General features: G+C 47.1%; 1 protein-coding gene across 1 annotated transcript in view; it reads right to left on the bottom strand.

Moving 5' to 3' along the window:
- The window catches only part of PWWP3A (PWWP domain containing 3A, DNA repair factor), a gene marked incomplete at its 3' end in the record, with an annotated part of 223,337 nt that overhangs the window by 101,065 nt on the left and 104,162 nt on the right, over nt 1-18,110 (bottom strand). The window lies entirely within an intron of this gene.

The raw sequence follows: 18,110 nt of genomic DNA on the forward strand, positions 1-18,110 counted from the left end.
CCTGATCTTGCTCTTTACCAGTCGCATGTGGGCCTGTTCTGGTTGAGGCACTTGTTTGGGAACATGCCCGCACAAGTTGGGGTTGGTGCAGGGCAGGGAGGGGGGATTGGGGTATTACCATTGTTTACAGTTTATAATTGGTACAATCTCTATACTGTTTCTGTTCTATGCACATTGACCTCAAGTAATAACTGCCTGCTCTTTTGCTGCCGTTTATTAATGCTAGTGTATGACCGTGGAATTGTTAGTTCTGTGGCCTTATTGCCTGAGATCCTGGGAGCCTCCGCTCCACGCTCCGTATTACCCCTGCCATGGCCGCATTGAAATTGTTGACGTGGAATGTCAGGGGTATGCGCGATAAGATTAAACGGACGGCTGTCTTTAATGTTTTACGCCGTGTCCGGGCTGACATTATAGTACTGGTGGAGACACATTTGGAGGGCCGCGTACAGCAGTCTCTCAAACGGCCTTGGGTTGGCTGGGTGCAGCACTCTGCATATAGCTCGCACTCCAGGGGTGTGGCGCTTCTGGTGGCCAAATCGGTACATTTCCAGCTCCTAGGATCTCAGGTTGACCCAATGGGTAGATATGTCTTCCTTAAAACGTCAGTCTATGGGGAATTGATGCTGCTGATGGCTTTCTATGTGCCCCCCCCTTATTCTGCTGTGGTTATAATGGAGGGATTGGCGTTTATGGCACAATGCCCGGGGGCCCCGGTGATCTGGCTGGGCGACTTTAACAATGTGATGGACTCGGGTCTGGATAGATCCGGTGGCGCCTCCCAGGCGCCGCCGGGGTCGTCCCCGACCAGGTTCTCCCGATTGTTGGAGAGCTTTGGTTTGGCCGACTCTTGGCGCAGCAAGTACCCCGCTCAGCGTGCGTACTCCTGTTTCTCGGCTGCACACCATTCTATGTCACGCATTGATCTGATATTGATGTCTCGAACCCTGCTCCCCAGGTTACTGGCGGCAGGCTTCGCCCCACGGACTCTGTCTGATCACTGCCCTTATTGGATACTGTTGTCCTTGCCCTGCAATAGACCTCCCCCGGCCTGGCGCCTGAATCCCGCCTGGCTCCCCTTGGTGTCTGATGGGAACGACATTGAGGGGACCTGGACACAATTCTTTTCTGATAATGAGGGCACTGCCTCCCCGGCTGCAGTGTGGGAGGCATTTAAACTGTTCGCCAGATCCACTATGATTTCCAAAATCAAAGCTGTTAGAGCGCGGGCTGCTGAGGAGATCTCCAGGGCAACGGCGAATCTGTTTGAAGCTGAACAGGCCTTTATGGCGGACCCGACTCCGACGCATGAATCCCAGTATAAATTGACCTCTAAAGTCCTTTCCCAACTTGAATATGAGAAGGCGAAATCTAAGATGTTTTTTCAGAAGCAGAATCTGTTTGCACATGGAGAGCGGGCGGGGAAACTCCTCGCATATTTAGTTCATTGTGAGGATAGGCCCCCGGTAGTTATTACTTTAAAGGATGACCTGGGTAATGAGATCACCGATCCTGCTGCGGTGACACAGTGTTTCCGATCATTTTTTAGTACACTTTACACCTCTAGGGCCCCCGCTGACTGCACTGACATGCATGACTTTCTGGACTCTATTGCCTTTCCCACATTGACACCCGACCAGTTGGCGACCCTCGAGGCACCCATTTCTGTGGAGGAGATTGCAGCAGCCGTGTCCGAGTTCCCTAGATCTAAGGCCCCCGGCCTGGACGGCCTCCCGATTGAATTCTTCTCCCAATATTCGGAACTCCTTTCTCCTAAATTATTGGCTTTGTTTCAATCTCTGTTCAAGGATGCAGCCCTGCCCCCTTCTATGCGGGAGGCGCTAATTGTGCTCATCCCCAAGCCGGGCAAGGACTTGCACGCCCCAGAGTCTTACCGTCCCATCTCTTTGCTCCCAGTAGACACTAAAATCCTTGCGAAAATTTTATCCCTCCGTCTTAACAAGGTGATCCTTTCACTCATACACTCGGACCAGGCCGGGTTCATGCCTGGGAGGAACACCTCATTTAACCTTCGCCGGTTATTCATGAATCTCCAGGCACAACACGACGGAATGGGCGGCAGGGTGGTGGTCTCCTTGGACACGGCTAAGGCATTCGACTCGGTAGAGTGGCCATTTCTATGGACCTGCCTGGACCGATACGGCTTTGGACCTAATTTTATTAAGTGGGTCAAACTTCTATATAGCGCCCCGGTAGCTAGGGTCCTGGCCAACGGCTGGCAGTCGACCGCCTTCCCTTTATCCCGTGGCACTCGACAGGGGTGCCCCCTCTCCCCCCTGCTGTATGCCCTGGCCGCGGAACCCCTGGCGATGGCCATTAGAGCACATCCCGGGATTCGTGGCCTACGTAAGGGACCGCTGGAGGAGAAAATCAGCATGTATGCTGATGACACTTTGTTATATTTGGAAGACTCTCGAGAATCCCTGCTCACAGCCCTTTCTTTAATTGAACGGTACGGACGATTCTCCGGTTTTCAGATAAACTGGGATAAGTCACAAATTCTCCCGCTTGACGAGAGCCCGCAGGCGATCGCCCCCGCAAACCCGGCCCTGCAGTGTGTATCCCGCATTAAATACTTAGGGATCCAGGTGACAGCTAGCTCAGCAGATTATGTCCCAGATAACGTTCAACCCTTGTTCCCTCTGCTTAAGGCCAAAATTCAAGTATGGTCCAAATTACCTCTGGGAGTGATGGGTAGGGTCAATTTAATTAAAATGGTTCTCCTTCCCAAAATTCTCTATGTTGTATGGCATTCTCCTATATATCTGCCACTCAGGCTGTTTAAGCAGATGGAATCACTCCTCAAGACCTTTGTTTGGGGTGCTAACCGGCACAAGATCTCCTGGCGCAAACTCAAAAATCCTACAAATCTAGGGGGGTTGGCCCTGCCGGATTTTAATCTGTACTATCTGGCAGCTCAGTTGTCCCAGTTCTTTCACATTGATAAAACGGATAGAGAACGCTTCTTGACCCTGCTCTGCCCTGGGTGGGCTCATCCCCTCGGGGACCCCCTCCTAGTTATCCTTAGGGGCGTCAGGGGCTCGCCGGAGCCCCTGTGCCCCAGATCTCTCCTATATCACTATTGTCGGATCTGGGAGGTGGTAGCGTCCAGGCTTCGGTGCCCTCCGTTCCACACACTCACCCCTCTGTGGCATAATAGTACATTGCGTGAGTTCCTCTCCATCCCTGACCTGTCGATATGGAGTGGGAGGGGTATTTTCCTCCTTAGCCATATCTCCGCGACCACTGGTCTGCGGTCTTACGAGACCCTGCGAGACCAGTTTGCGCTCCAGGGCCCCATGCACTACAGATACTTACAGCTCTCCCATGCCTATAGATCTCAATTCCCTGACGGTCCTCCTGAGATAGAATCGGTCACCACCCTTGAGATTGTTAAAAGTACAGAACCCAGTCACCTCATTTCCATGTTCTACTCTGAGCTCCACACACCTTCCTCGACCACTTTAGCTTTTGCACTTAAGACCCGCTGGGAGCGCAATGTGGGGGCTATGGAGGATGAGGAATGGGAGGATGCCCTGGAGACGTGCCGCAGAGTGTCGCCAAAACTGTCGGATCGCCTAACCCAGACCTTTATAATACACCAGGCTTATCTCACCCCACTTAGACTGTCCAAATATCACCCTGACTTGGTCCCCTCTTGTCCTATGTGCGCAGACCATGATGCTTCCTTCTTTCACCTATTGTGGAGCTGTCACCAATTACAGACTCTATGGCAACAGGTAGTCACATTTCTGCACGACAAAATGGGGTCTCCTCTACAACTCTCCCCTAAGGAGTGTCTCCTGGGGGTCTATCCGGATGGAGAGATGCCCAAATCCACTGTCATATTTCTTCAGGAAACTTTGTTTATAGCGCGTAAATTGATAGCCAGGCGGTGGATGAGACCTACTCCTCCTACTCTAGGATTGTGGATTAAGGAAATTAATAGTGTCATCCCATTTCATAAACTTTTATATAAACATAGGGGGTGCCCTCAGAAGTTCAACAAGATTTGGGACAAGTGGGTGCAGTGCCCTGATACGGCTCAGTAGTGCAGTGGGTAACTACTTTATGCTGACCGCCCCAATTGACCTAATATTGTCTGCTTGAGTGTTGGGCCGGAAGAAAGTAACTGACTACTGCCTTATTTTTACTATGTCTGTTCTGTTTCTAAGTGTTAATCACTGTGTATATTTGTATTTTTTTTGTACTTCTGTGTGTTATGAATCTGATCGAAGTTTCAATGCACGGTTTATTTTTGTATTGTACCAAAAGTTTCAATAAACCTCACTGTTTTAAAAAAAAAAAGAATGGAGCACCGTCAATGAACATCAGAGAAAAGGATTTTACGGTAAGACAAAAATCCAGTTATATCTATCTTTATATCTTTTTTTATTTTCAATTCATCCAAGATTATTAAAAGAGAAAGAACTAAAAACTGGATTTTTGTCTTACCGTAAAATCCTTTTCTCTGAAGTTCATTGACAGACGCGGCTCCATAAAATTCTTGACCATTGGGTTATGCTGCCCCCCTACAGGAGTAGAACACTAGGCAGGAAAAAGCCTTACCACACCTATGGGGTCGTCCCTGCAGGCATACAACCACAAACTCTGCTATAGGCTTCAGTTTCGTTGCAAGCAGTGTTTAGAGGAAAAACCCCAACCCACTCAAGATAGAGGGGCGGATGCTGTGTCTGTCAATGAACTTCAGAGAAAAGGATTTTACGGTAAGACAAAAATCAGATTTTCTCTATTGCTTTTTGACAGACGCAGCTCCAAATAATTCTTGACCATTGGGACGTCCCAAAGCAGTATTTGCATGAGGGGTGGGAAAAAAATGCAGAAAAAGAACGTAATGCCCAACAAGGCTAAAATATCACGCCCCCTGCTTACCATTGGAGGACGCTCTTCACCTCTCCAGGAAGCCGGGTCGGCGGTGGACAGAGCCACGAGGGATGCCACGGCGATGCCCTAGTGATGTTTGTTCTGTTTAAATGCTCGGTGACTACATTCTGTGAGTGCAATGAGTTTTATGGTTAATAAACCGTCATCTTTTAATGCACTATCGGAGCATTTCTTTACCCTTGCATAGGACTGATGCTCTTTTCACGAATTGCCATCTGGAGTATCTGGGGAATATTTTTAGTTGAGGATTATATCGTGAATCCCATGCAGGTTCCCTTGTGTATATGATCAGATGCCTGTTTGACCACCTATAACTTAGTGGTCATATTCCGGTAAGGAGATCCCTATCTCACTTGGGGTGTGAAGTGTGATGATTTATCCTTTTCAAGTCACCCCTTCCTCCTTACATGATTTCACGGCTTCTTTTCCTTTGGAGTGCTGTTATTTGGGATTATTAGCTACTCATAATATATTGTCTCATTTATCTGTCATTGATTTAAGATTGTTTCAGCTTTACATGATTTTAGCGCTGCACTACTTGTATTATTTAAAACTTTAGCCAACCAGAGAATATAGGGCTCAACCAGGAACAGGAGCTAACCTGGACAAAAACCCTCAAAGAGACTAAGTCTCTTTCAAACAGCAGCCTGCAAAACCTTGCGGCCAAAAGCATCATCCAAGGATGCCAACACATCCACTTTAAAAAAATTTGTGAACGTGTGCACAGACGACCAAGTTGCCACCTTGCAAACTTGTATCACTGACTCATGATCGCGAAAAGCTCAAGAAGCACTCAAAACCCTAGTAGAATGTGCCTTCACAGGGAAAGGTGGAACCCAACCCTTCAGCGAATAAGCCTGAACCACCATCTTCCTGATCCACCAACGGTTGCAACAGACGCAGCCAATCCCTTTCTAGGTCCTTCCATAAGGATAAACAGAGAATCTGATTTCTTGAAAGATTCAGTAGCCGCCAGGTAAACCCCAATTGCCCATACCACATCCAAAGAATGCAAAGCAATTTCCTTAGGATGCTTGGGCTTAAACATAAAGAAAGCAGCATAATGTCTTCATTTAGATGGAAATCAGAAACCACCTTAGGAAGAAACGACTGACTAGGTGGAAGTACCACTTTATCTCTGTGGACCACCAAAAAAGGCAAATGGCAGGAAGGCGCCGCCAATTCTGATACTGCAGAAGTAACAGCCACCAAAAAGGCAACCTTCTGAGACAAGGTAAGCAGAGGAATCCTCCTAATGTTCTCAAAAGGAGGTTTTTGAAGAACAGACAATACCAAATTCAGATCCCACGGAGGTAACGGGGATCGCCTCAGAGGGACCACATGATGGACCCCTTGGATAAAAGTGTGAATCAACCCATGCGAGGATAAATGACGTTGGAAAAACACAGCCAAGGCCGACACTTGGCCAATTATAGTAGGCTAGGCCAACTTCTGTTCAACACCTCTTTGAAAGAAAGCAAAGATCCTAGCCACCGAAAAAAGGAGGAGAGGATGCACCTTAATGGATTCACACCATGAAATGTACGATAGATCTTCCTGGAAGTAGACTTCCTGCATTCAACAGTGTAGGAATCCCTGAATCAGGAAGACCCCTATCCTTCAACACCTGGCTTTCAACAGTCATGCCATTAAAGCCAGCGACTGTAAAGCAGGGTGGAAGATCGGCCCTTGAGACAGCAGATCTTCCCTGAGAGAAAGTCCAGAAGCATCAGCGACCAATCTTACCAGATCTGTGTACCAAGACCAGTGAGGCCAATCTGGAGACACCAGAATGACTGGAATCCCCTCCGCCTCTATTCTGCGCAGAAGTCCCGGCAAGAGTTTCAGCGGTGGAAACGCATAGATAAGCCGATAATGGCCCCAAGGAACCACCAGTGCATCTATGGCATCGGCTAGAGGATTCCGTGACCTGGCTACAAACCTTTGAACCTTCTTGTTGAGCCGAGAGGCCAACAGGTCAACATTGGGTGTCCCCCACTGAGCACACAGGAGATGAAACACCTCCAGGTGTAGAGACCATTCCCTCTGAGCCAACACCTGAGGGCTCAGGTAGTCCGCACCTGGGATGTGTACCACGGAGAGAGCCGGAACCAAAGTCTCTGCCCATTAAAAGATCTCCGCCACTTCCCGGGGCCATTAAGACACTCTTGGTGCCCCCTTGATGATGTAAGCCACGGCCGTGGCATTGCCCCGATTGGACCCGGACTGGACAACCTTGTCGATGATTTGTCCAGTGACAAAGGAAAAGCTTTATTGCCTTGAGTTCCAGAACATTGATCGCTATTCTGGACTCTTCCACTGTCCAAGACCCCTGGGCACACAGCTTCTCAATCACTCCTCCCCAGCCAGACAGGCTGGCATCCGTGGTGACCATGGTCCAATACAATGGAAGGAAAGACTTGCCCTGGCGCAATGGCAATGAGCGAAGTCACCATAGAAGAGCAGTCTCTGTGTTGTGACTCAACTGAAATCATAGAACCCAACCACTTTGATTTTTTGTTCCATTTGACCAGAATTTACCTCTGTAATGACGAGGTGTGGAACAGAGCAAATGGGACCGCCTCGAAGGTCAACACCATCAGTCAAGGACTCTCACGCAAGTTCGCAGAGAGGACAGATTACTGGACAACAATAAACAAATCGACCCCTGCAACTTCTACAGCTTGTCCAGGGAAGTAAAAAACCTTGCCGAAGCGGAATCTAGAGTAAGACCCAGGTAGACCAGTCTTGAGGATGGTACCAGGGCTGATTTTGCGAAATTGATGGTCCAGCCGAACTCTTGCAGAGTCTGTACAGTGATTGCCAAATCCCCAACAGAGCTGAATGAGAATCTGCTCTTAACAGGAGATTGTCCAGGTACCCCAGGACCGCAATCCCCCTCTGATGTAGAAGTGCAAATATCCGAGCCAACACTTTTGTTAAGACCCTGGGAGCAGAGGCGAGACCAAAGGGTAATGCCACAAATTAAAAGTGCTCCTCTCCCACTGTGAAGCGAAGAAAAAGCATAGATAGGGATGTGTAGATATGCATCCTTGATATCGAGAGAGGCCAATAGGTCTCCCTGATGAAGGGACGCCACCACCCCAGAAGACCTAAATGGCTTCGCTCCTTTCTCCTGCGACCTGGAGGTATAAAAGAGCCGCCTATGAGCAGTAAATGAAGGCCCCCGTCTATTATGCGGTGCTTTACCCTTGGTGGATTGGGGAAGAAGAGTACTCATCCCACCTGCAACGCCTTAGATCAACTCATCCAGGCAGGATCCAAACAACCTGTCCCCCGTAAAGGAAAGGTCAGAAAGCCCTTTTGGAAGCCTGGTCCGCAGATCCACTTTTTAGTCACACCATGCGTCTAATAGCAACCCCCACCCACAGACACTCTGGCTACCAGTGGAGCCGCATCCAGCAACGCATCATTATATATACAAAGAAGGGCTTGGACCATTTGGTCCTTTAGCTCTATCAGACCTGGCGAGAGCTGCTCCGTTTCCAAATCACCTTTCAGCAACTTCGCCCGCCCATTCCGTTATGGTCTGTGACACCAGAGTAATCACAAAGACCAGTTTCAGTACTGAACCCGCCATCATATGCAAATGGCGGGAGAGAGACTCAATCCGTCTATCCACGGGGTCTGTAAATACCGGGGACTCCTCCACCGGAACCACAGTAGACTGGTTTAGTCTGGAAACCGGATGATCCACCTTTGGAGGTACGGTCTATCTAGCGGATACCACGTCCACGAAGGGGTAGCGCCTTTTAAAGCGCTTCGGCACCACTAACATTTGTTTGATGTGCCTCCCCACTGTTCATTGACAAGTTGCCAATAAGTTCCAGACAGGGAAAAACCTTGCCCGACTTCTGGGATTTACTGGTGCCAAAAAAGACTCCTGCATCCCTGACGCTGTAGAATCATCTGCAATTTTTAAGGTTCCCGCACTGACACTAAGTGTCTCCACAAGCGCGCTTTCCAGCGTGGCTGCCGACTAGGATACATCCTCCTCGCCATCAGAATACATAGATGCAGATCCACCAGGATGGCATGCGTTCGTGGCCATATCTACCTCAGAATCTGAGGATACTAGAGAGGAAGGAGAAGGCATAGGGCGCTTTCTACTAGTAGCATTTTTTAAAAATTAAATCCACTTTTGACACCAGGTTTTCCAAAACTGCGGTAAATGCAGACAGGGGCTGTAACCCGGAGGATCCCGCAACCGCACTGAGTGGGTATGTGGGAGAGATTTATTCCTCGGATTCCATATTTACTTAAAGCGGAGTTCCACCCTGGATTTTTTTTTTTTTTTTTTTTTTTAATACCCCCGGGACAGTCAGGGCTAGTACATTCCACAATGGCTAGCCTCTGATCTGTCCCAGGTTGCACTTACCTATTAGGACAAATACTTACCTTGCAAACGTCTTGTCCAGCGCTGCCATCTCAGATGTGGGCAGCTTGAAGCCAGCGAGATCCCCTTCGGCGTCTTCTTCCGCCTTCTTTGGTCCCACGATGCTCCGCGCCGGCCCCGACGTCACTTCCGGGTCGCGCGCGGCATGCCCAGAAGCTGTTTAGAAGGGGATGACGCGCGCGGCCCGGAACTGACGTCGGGGCCGGTGCAGGCGCAATGATTCCTGGGAGCTATGAGGTTCAGCTCCCAGGAATCATTGCAGAGCCAGGAAGTGACGACGGGCCACGGCCGAGGAAGGAGGAAGGAAGTAAGGTAAGTATTTTTTCTTCGCTACGATGTAAGTAAAAAAAAAAAAAAAATATGCGATTATCCATTTCTTTTTCAGGTGACCCGGAGCGAGAAGATGGAGGTAAGTATAAAAATAGGGTGGAACTCCACTTTAATACAATAAAACAGTGTCACTGCAAAAAACAATGTGCACCAGCGGCACCACAAGTCCCAGCCCTAGCACAGTCTGCAGCAGGGTAAATGAGAAATACCTACAGGGACCCCAGTAACATACCACCAAAACGATATGGAGGGATATAGAAACGTTCTGATCAGAGAGAAAAACGATCTGACACAGGAACAGGAAATACCTGGGTCATGTACTAGAGTCACCCTTAGCTTCTCCCTGCTGTCCAGCGATCGTGGACTCCAAGAGAATGGCTGTCTCATGCATTCTCATGGGGGAACTACCAAAACATGGCCGCCCATGCATTTCAATGGGAACATTTTTACATTGATGCAGAGCGAAACTACAGAAAAATGGCTGCTGCCACGGCGCGCCATGCGGTCTCCAAGACCCCCCCAGGGGAGTCAGACAGTGGCATCTTGGGGTCCCCAACCAGGGTAAACCTCCCCCCCCCATCGCAGAACCTCCGCAGCGGCCGCAATACATCCGCCCCCCAGAGGTAGGAACCTGCTAGTCGGGGGAGGGGGAGCCTAAGGGGGGGGCCTGGTTTCACTGAGAGGCCAGGGGAACCGAGGGATACCTGAGGGTCCAACTTTCCCAGGGAGGGGCCCACGTCCACCCTGAGATCGCCAGAGGGGACACTTACTCACCATACCAACGGCATCAGGTGGGCACCACTCCGAACAGACTACCTCTCCACCCGGGGTGGGGGTACTGACAGCCAGGGGGTACAATGCGACTCAGGGCAACCCAGGTCGTATGCGTCTCGGCGAGGTGTTTCACTCGCAGGTCAGCCCCCCTCCTCTGTCATGGCGAGGCCCAGTGCTGGACTATAACCTGCGCGCGCTCGCTGGCCGAGCTTGGAGACCCTTAAGGATCTAGCATATCCAGTTCGAAACCCAGTCGGCTGTTGCTTGTAGTTCTCACAGGAAACAAAACTAAAAAGTAAAGTCTTATAAAAAGGTTCCCAAAAAAAAAAAAAACAACAACTAAGACCAAAGTCCCAGCAGGGAACTAGGTCCTACTCCTAAACTAGGCAAAAACAAACTGAAGCCTATAGCAGTGTGTATACCTGCAGTGACGGCCCCATAGGGGCAGCATAACCCAATGGCCAAATAGGGGCAGCATAACCCAATGGTCATGAATTATATGGAGATGCGTCTGTCAATGAACGATAGAGAAATAAAACTTGGAATGACAAATATCCACGTGAATGTGCTATTCAATTAACAATTATAATCTACTAAACTGCTTATTCTTGAGTTATCTTCACACCACTGGGCCACTCACAAGTGCTTGTCCCTTTAAAGCGTTTGTTACCCTAATATGTCATATTCCTGATATGTGCCTGCTGTACCATGTACCTGTATGAGAAAGTATCCTTTTCTCTTTGTATTGCTTCCTTTGTGTGAAATACACTGATCACACTAAGCTGGAGAACACAACATGACCAGTTCTCTAGCTATGCTGGGAACCCCGCTCTCCTCAAATGATCAGACTTCTCCTGACACACCCCTGCACAGCCTGTCACTGGGAAGCTCAGTGTCCTGCTGCTTCTCCTCCCCCCAGCTTGTATGCAGCTGAGAACAGAAGGAATGTAAACACTATAAAAAAAAGGGGGAAAAAAGGTTTTGCATGCATAAATAAGTTGATAATTTTATTCACCCCTGCCAGTGTAAAATGGTTTGTGCCACCCCTGTAAGCTCATACATCTGGAAGAGAGCTTGTTCTTTTGAAAAACAGACCTACTAGCTAGAATACCAGATGATGGTAAAGGGGGAAAAAAAGCCTAAAAAAATAAAACGAATGCAGCCCTCAAAAGTAAAATAACAAACAAATAGCCCTGCGCACACCAGTGGAATAAACCAAATAAAGTGCTGCTGCGGAGATCCTAGGGTAGTGCCACTCACCCCCACATGCTAAAATATTTTAAAATTGAAAAGTAATCCAGTGCCTCACCTGTATCCAAGTACACAGACAAATATATGCATCTAACTTCCAAATCCATTTGTGTGTAACAAATTAAACCTACAATTCCCTATTCCAGGGAGACCAAATCAATAGTCTAAGAATAAAGAGCAAAGAACTAAAAAAAAAAACTTAAAAATGACAAAAGTTCACGTGAATGTGCTATTGCATGAACAATTCTAATCAAAATCATTTTTATGGTTCACCGATTTTAGAAGTTTTGCGCTGACTTTCTACTTCTTTGTTTACATTTGTTGTATGTGGTGACACTACAAAATTAGCTGCAGATTTCTGGTGCTCCATTCTTCTACCTCTGTCACCTCCTTTTTTCCGTCTCCTTCTCTCCATTTGGTAGCGCATAGGTTTAATTCTACATATAAACGGTTTTATTCTTGAGTGTAACCACCACTATTGGTCCCTCACCTCCTACGTTGACCTTTGGTTAATGGGTCTAAAGCCCTTGTCCCTTTTTAAGGGCAATATCTGGATAGGATCTGATCCTCCTTTTTGTCTCCTCCTGGTCTATCTTCTCCCAGTAACACTCAGCAGATGTCACAATAGAAAGCTCAGGAATAAAATATATGGACAATCATATTGTTTACCGTAAAAACAGCCGTATTTATTTAAAAAACTTAATGCAATAAACTCACGTTTTGGAGTGCACTAGAAGCTGCACAGAGACCTCGCATGGAGAGGTGAACAACAGCCTTAAGAGGGTGGGTCCTGACCATCCATAAGCTGCAGCCTTCAGCAGTAGTACCACTGGGTGGTTTTCTACACAGTAATTGTCTGTCGCGCATCAGCATCTAGTGCACTCCAAAGTGTGAGTTTATTGTATGAAGTTTTTTACTAAATACAGTTTTTTGGTAAGCGCTACGATGTTCCATATTTTATTCCTAAGCTTCCTACTGTTGCATCTGCTTAGTTTTACTAGGAGAAGATAGACCAGGAGGAGACAAGAGGAGAATTAGGTCCTATCTAGATATTGCCCTTAGTTCATTCTAAACGATTACCTTGTAAAACAAGCCTTTCAGTTTAAAAAATGAAAGGCAAAACATTTTTTGTATACAGTGCAGATAAATATTTGATTCCCGCAGATTTTGTAAGTTTGCCCACTTGCATAAAGGGTCTATAATTTTTACCATAGGTGTATTTTAACTGATAGAGACAGAATATCAACCAAAAATCCAGAAAAAACACTATACAAATGCTATAAATGAAGTTGCAGTTCAGTGAATAAAATAAGTATTTGATCCCCAAGCAAAACATGACTTTGCACGTTTCTTGTAGTTGCTTACCAGGTTTGCACACATCTCAGGAGGGATTTTGGTCCACTCTTCTTTACAGATTTTCTCTAAATACTTAGGCTTTTTGCTGATGGTCTTGTAGCCCATTCCAGGCTTGTGCAGGTCTACAGTCTTGTCCCTGATGTCCTTTGACAGCTCTTTGGTCTTGCCCATGATGGTGGCACTTGAAGAAAGATTCTATGGACAGCTGTCTTTTTTTTTTTTTACACATAACGAGTTGTCGTTAGGAGCACCTTCTTAAATTAACAAGACTAATCTGTGTACCACATGAGCACATTCTGTAGTCAGTCTGTGGGAGCCAAAAGTATCGTTGGTTGGTAGGGGATCACATACCTATTTTACTCACTGAACTGCAACTCAATTTATAACATTTGTATCATTTTTTTATATTATTTAAAATACACATATGATAAAAATTATAGACCCTTCATTTATTTGTAAGTGGGCAAACTTACAAAATCTGCAGGGGATCAAATAATTTCTGCCACTGTAGGTATTAAAAAAAAAAAAAAAAAAACATTATAAATAACTTATCCCAAAATAAAAAGAACGGTTTGCTGTAACCGATAATAAAGTGTGAGCTGGAGTTTGGCTTCAGTTTGTTAGTGTTTTTAAATCTGTTCGCACATTTACTGCCCTTACCCCCTGACAATGTTAAGATCTGCTGTACCCCCTGATCTCATTCATATAAAGAGGGGAAACACTAATACAGGAGGCGTTACTGGCTAGATCACCAGGTGAAAACAAAAAGGAAAAAAAAAGCCTAAAAAAAAAATAAAAAAAAACAAATGCAGCCACCATATCTAATAAACTACAATAAATTACGTTTTTCATTTTGGGTTTAATACCTCTTTAAAGAATATGTAAACCCAATGTTTTATTTTCCTGATGTGTACTTTTTGTATATGTAGGTTTTTTTTTTTTTTACAACAAGGACTTACTTTAGCTCCTACTATGTTAATAAAAAACTTTGGGACGTGAAAGCCAGTAAGACACAGGAAGCAGATCACCAGCACACACACCCTGCACCCATCAACTGTTTGCACGGCATCCTTCCAGGCGTGCATTTGCCTGGCTTGTTAACGTAGGCTTCTGCAGCTGCTCTGTTTGTCCCTCCAGACGGCCGCACACTCCAAATCTACATACCAGAAAGTCAAAGTTTTCTATAAACACAGCATTCCTTTGTGTGAAATCCCTGGTGTTCCTGGCAGTTCCTCTGCTTTTCTATTAAAAGGCTGACCGCATTAAGAACACACCGTGGTCAGATCTCTAGCTGTGCTGGGAACTCAGCCTGCTCTTCTCCAATGATCAGATTTGTCCTGACACACTACCCCTGCAAAGCCATTTACTGGGAAGACCAGTGTGTTGCTTTTTCCCTCCCAAAGCATTCTGAGCCCCTTATGGAGCTGAGAACAGAGGGTATGTAATCAATTATTTCAAAAAGGGTTAAAAAGGGTATTTATGTTTTTTTATATGTATACAAAAATGTTTTGCTCGTCATTTCTATTGTAAACTGAAAAGGTTTTTTTTTTTTTTTTACAAGGTGAGGGTTTGCATATACTTAAAGGAGCTATGACAGTAAAAAGATATGAAAAGTAGGCTAGGAAATACCTACTAGTAAATATAACTAGGTAAAAGGCCTGCAGCATTTGTACAAAGGATAGCAAGCCTTCTTTTTAAGAGGAACATGGTACAATAACAATCAGCAGGTTGCAGGTGCAACATCAGGATCCTGCAGACTATCAGTACACTGTCTGCCCGTACCTTTATCAGACTGTTCAGGGCCTCATATTATAAAGTTTTGGTAAATCTATATAATCTCTTTAGATAGGAATCTCTAGAGAGATTGTACAAATTATAACATATATGGCCAGCTTTACTTGGTTACTCTGCTGAAAAAGGTAGTGCCTTTTTAAGTATAATGCAACCATGAGCAGAGAAAAAAGTGAATGTATATGATTACCCATTCAGTTTAAAATGGAAATAAAAGGCAAAAGATATGTCTAGATATAAAAGAAAAAAAAAAAAAAAAAAAAAAAAAAAAAACGGAATTTTTGTAAAATCGTACCGTAAAATTCCTTTCTCCGAGTCCGACAGTCGCCGCCCACTCATACAGTCTTCACCAATGGGGTATTGACTTAATCTCCACAGGAGTAACTAGGCATAAAACTTGTTAAAAAACAAAGCATTTACATAGACACACCTATGGGGGCTGTCCCACTGGTCCAATACCCCCCTGCAATCAGCCATCCCAACTCAGTTTGGTTGCAAGCAGTTTAGCGTATAAGAACCCCAATAGAGGGGCGGGGGCGGCGACTGTCGGAGGACTCAGAGAAAGGAATTTTACGGTAAGATTTTACAAAAATTCAGTTTTCTCTTACGTCCTCCGACAGTCGCCGCCCACTCATACAGTCTTCACCAATGGGGATGTCCCAAAGCAGTGTAGACATGAGGGGTGGGCAACGCAACCGTCAGAAAGGCAACGCGGTACCCACAACAGAGAAAGGAACCTTACGTGAACAGAAAGGTAACCCTCTGGGTAACAAAAAAAGGCTCAACAGGAGCAACAACCCAGGAAAGCAAATAACCAAGGGGGTAAACAACCCCAACAGCCAGGGACCCAAAATAAAACCAGGGTTCCCTTACGGTACAGCCGCACAGAGAACTTTGCGGCCAAAGGAGGCATCCGCCGATGCCAGAACATCAATTTTGTAAAATTTTGAAAAGGTGTGTACTGACGACCAAGTCGCAGCCTTACACACCTGGGCCACCGAAGCCTGATGTCGGAAAGCCCAGGACGCACTCACCGCTCTAGTAGAGTGCGCCTTGACAGGAAACGGAGGTATCCGTTCCTTCAACGAATAGGCCTGTACAATTGTCTGTCTGATCCATTTTGAAATGGTCGCCGCAGACGCAGCCATACCCTTCCGAGGTCCCTCAGGAAGGACAAAGAGAATCTGATTTCCGAAAGGATTCAGTCGACGACAGGTAAACCCTGATCGCCCTGACAACATCCAAGGAATGCAAAGCAACCTCCTTAGAAAGCTTAGGCTTCGCACAAAGTGAAGGCAAAACAATATCCTCATTAAGGTGAAAATCAGAAACCACCTTTGGAAGAAAGGAGGGGTTAGGTCGCAAGACCACCTTATCCCTATGAACCACCAGGTAAGGGGAGCGGCAAGACAAGGCCGCCAACTCAGACACTCTGCGAGCAGAAGTGATTGCCACAAGAAGGGCAACCTTTCTAGACAGCAGAGGTAACGAAATTTCCCTGATGTTTTCAAACGGGGAACGTTGCAATACGGACAGGACCAAGTTCAAGTCCCATGGAGGTAAGGGCTCCCTACGAGGAGGGACCAAGTGACGCACACCTTGAATGAAGGTGCGAATCAAAGAATCAGATGCCACGTGGCGCTGGAAAAGGACTGCCAGTGCAGATACCTGGCCCTTAATCGTGGCCAACGCAAGGCGCTGGTCCACACCAGTCTGAAGGAAAGCCAGCACTCTCGCCACCGAGTATGAACGAGGAGAGAAGCCCCTGGACTCACACCAGGCAAAAACTGAATTTTTGTAAAATCTTACCGTAAAATTCCTTTCTCCGAGTCCTCCGACAGTCTCCGCCCCCTCCCAAGTCTTCACCAATGGGTATTGACCTTTGCTCCGGAGGAGTAGCTAGGCACAAGATTTGTTAATAACAAAAGCTTTTAGCATAGACACACCCCTAGGGGCTGTCCCCTTAGTCAATACCTCCCTGCACCAGCATTCCCAACTCAGTTTGGTAGCATAGCAGTAAGAGTACACAAAAACCCCAAAAGAGGGACGGGGGGCGGCGACTGTCGGAGGACTCAGAGAAAGGAATTTTACGGTAAGATTTTACAAAAATTCAGTTTTCTCTTACGTCCGACAGTCGCCGCCCCCTCCCAAGTCTTCACCAATGGGATGTCCCAAAGCAGTGTAGACTTGAGGGGTGGGAGACGCAGCCGCAGAAAAAGCAACGCAGTACCCACATCAGAGAAAGGAACCTTACACACAGTAAGAGAACCAACTGGGCAACAGGAAAACGTGCTCAACAGGAGCAACAACCCAGGAAAAAACAAGTAACCCAGGGGTAAAACACCCCAACAGCCAAGGACCCAAAAACAAGGGTCCCTAAGGCACTGCCGCACTGAGAACTTTACAGCCAAAGGAGGCATCGGCCGATGCCTGAACATCCACCTTATAGAACTTAGAGAAGGTGTGAACGGACGACCAAGTCGCCGCCTTACACACCTGGGCCACAGAAGCCTGATGCCGGAAAGCCCAAGACGTACTCAAAGACCTGGTAGAGTGCGCTTTTACAGGGAAGGGAGGAACCCTCCCCCTCAAGGCATAGGCCTGCACAATGGTTTGTCTAATCCATTTGGCGATATTCGCGGCCGACGCCGCCATGCCCTTCCGAGGTCCCTCAGGAAGGACAAAGAGAATCCGACTTGCGAAAAGGCTCAGTGGACGACAGGTAAACACTGATCGCCCGGACAACATCCAAGGAATGTAAGGCAACCTCCTTAGGATGCTTCGGCTTCGCGCAGAGCGAAGGCAAGATAATTTCCTCATTAAGGTGAAAATCCGAGATCACTTTTGGCAGAAAGGACGGGTTAGGTCGCAAGACCACCTTATCCTTGTGGATCACCAAGTAGGGATAGCTGCAGGACAAAGCCGCCAGCTCCGACACCCTACGAGCCGACGTGATCGCCACCAAAAAGGCCACCTTTTTGGACAACAGAGGCAACGAGATCTCCCTGATCTTTTCAAAGGGAGCATGTTGCAATGCGGACAGAACCAGGTTCAAGTCCCACGGAGGCAAAGGCTTCCTCCGTGGAGGGGCCAAATGGCGCACCCCTTGAACAAAAGGTGCGGATCAACGAGTTTGATGCCACAGGGCGCTGAAAAAGAACGGCCAGCGCAGAAATCTGGCCCTTAATCGTGGCCAGCGCCAAACGCTGGTCCACTCCAGTTTGGAGGAAAGCCAACACTCTGGACACCGAGTATGAGCGAGGGG

Source organism: Pelophylax lessonae, assembly GCF_965119305.1.
Source record: "Pelophylax lessonae genome assembly, chromosome: 1".
NCBI classification, from domain to species: Eukaryota; Metazoa; Chordata; class Amphibia; order Anura; family Ranidae; genus Pelophylax; species Pelophylax lessonae.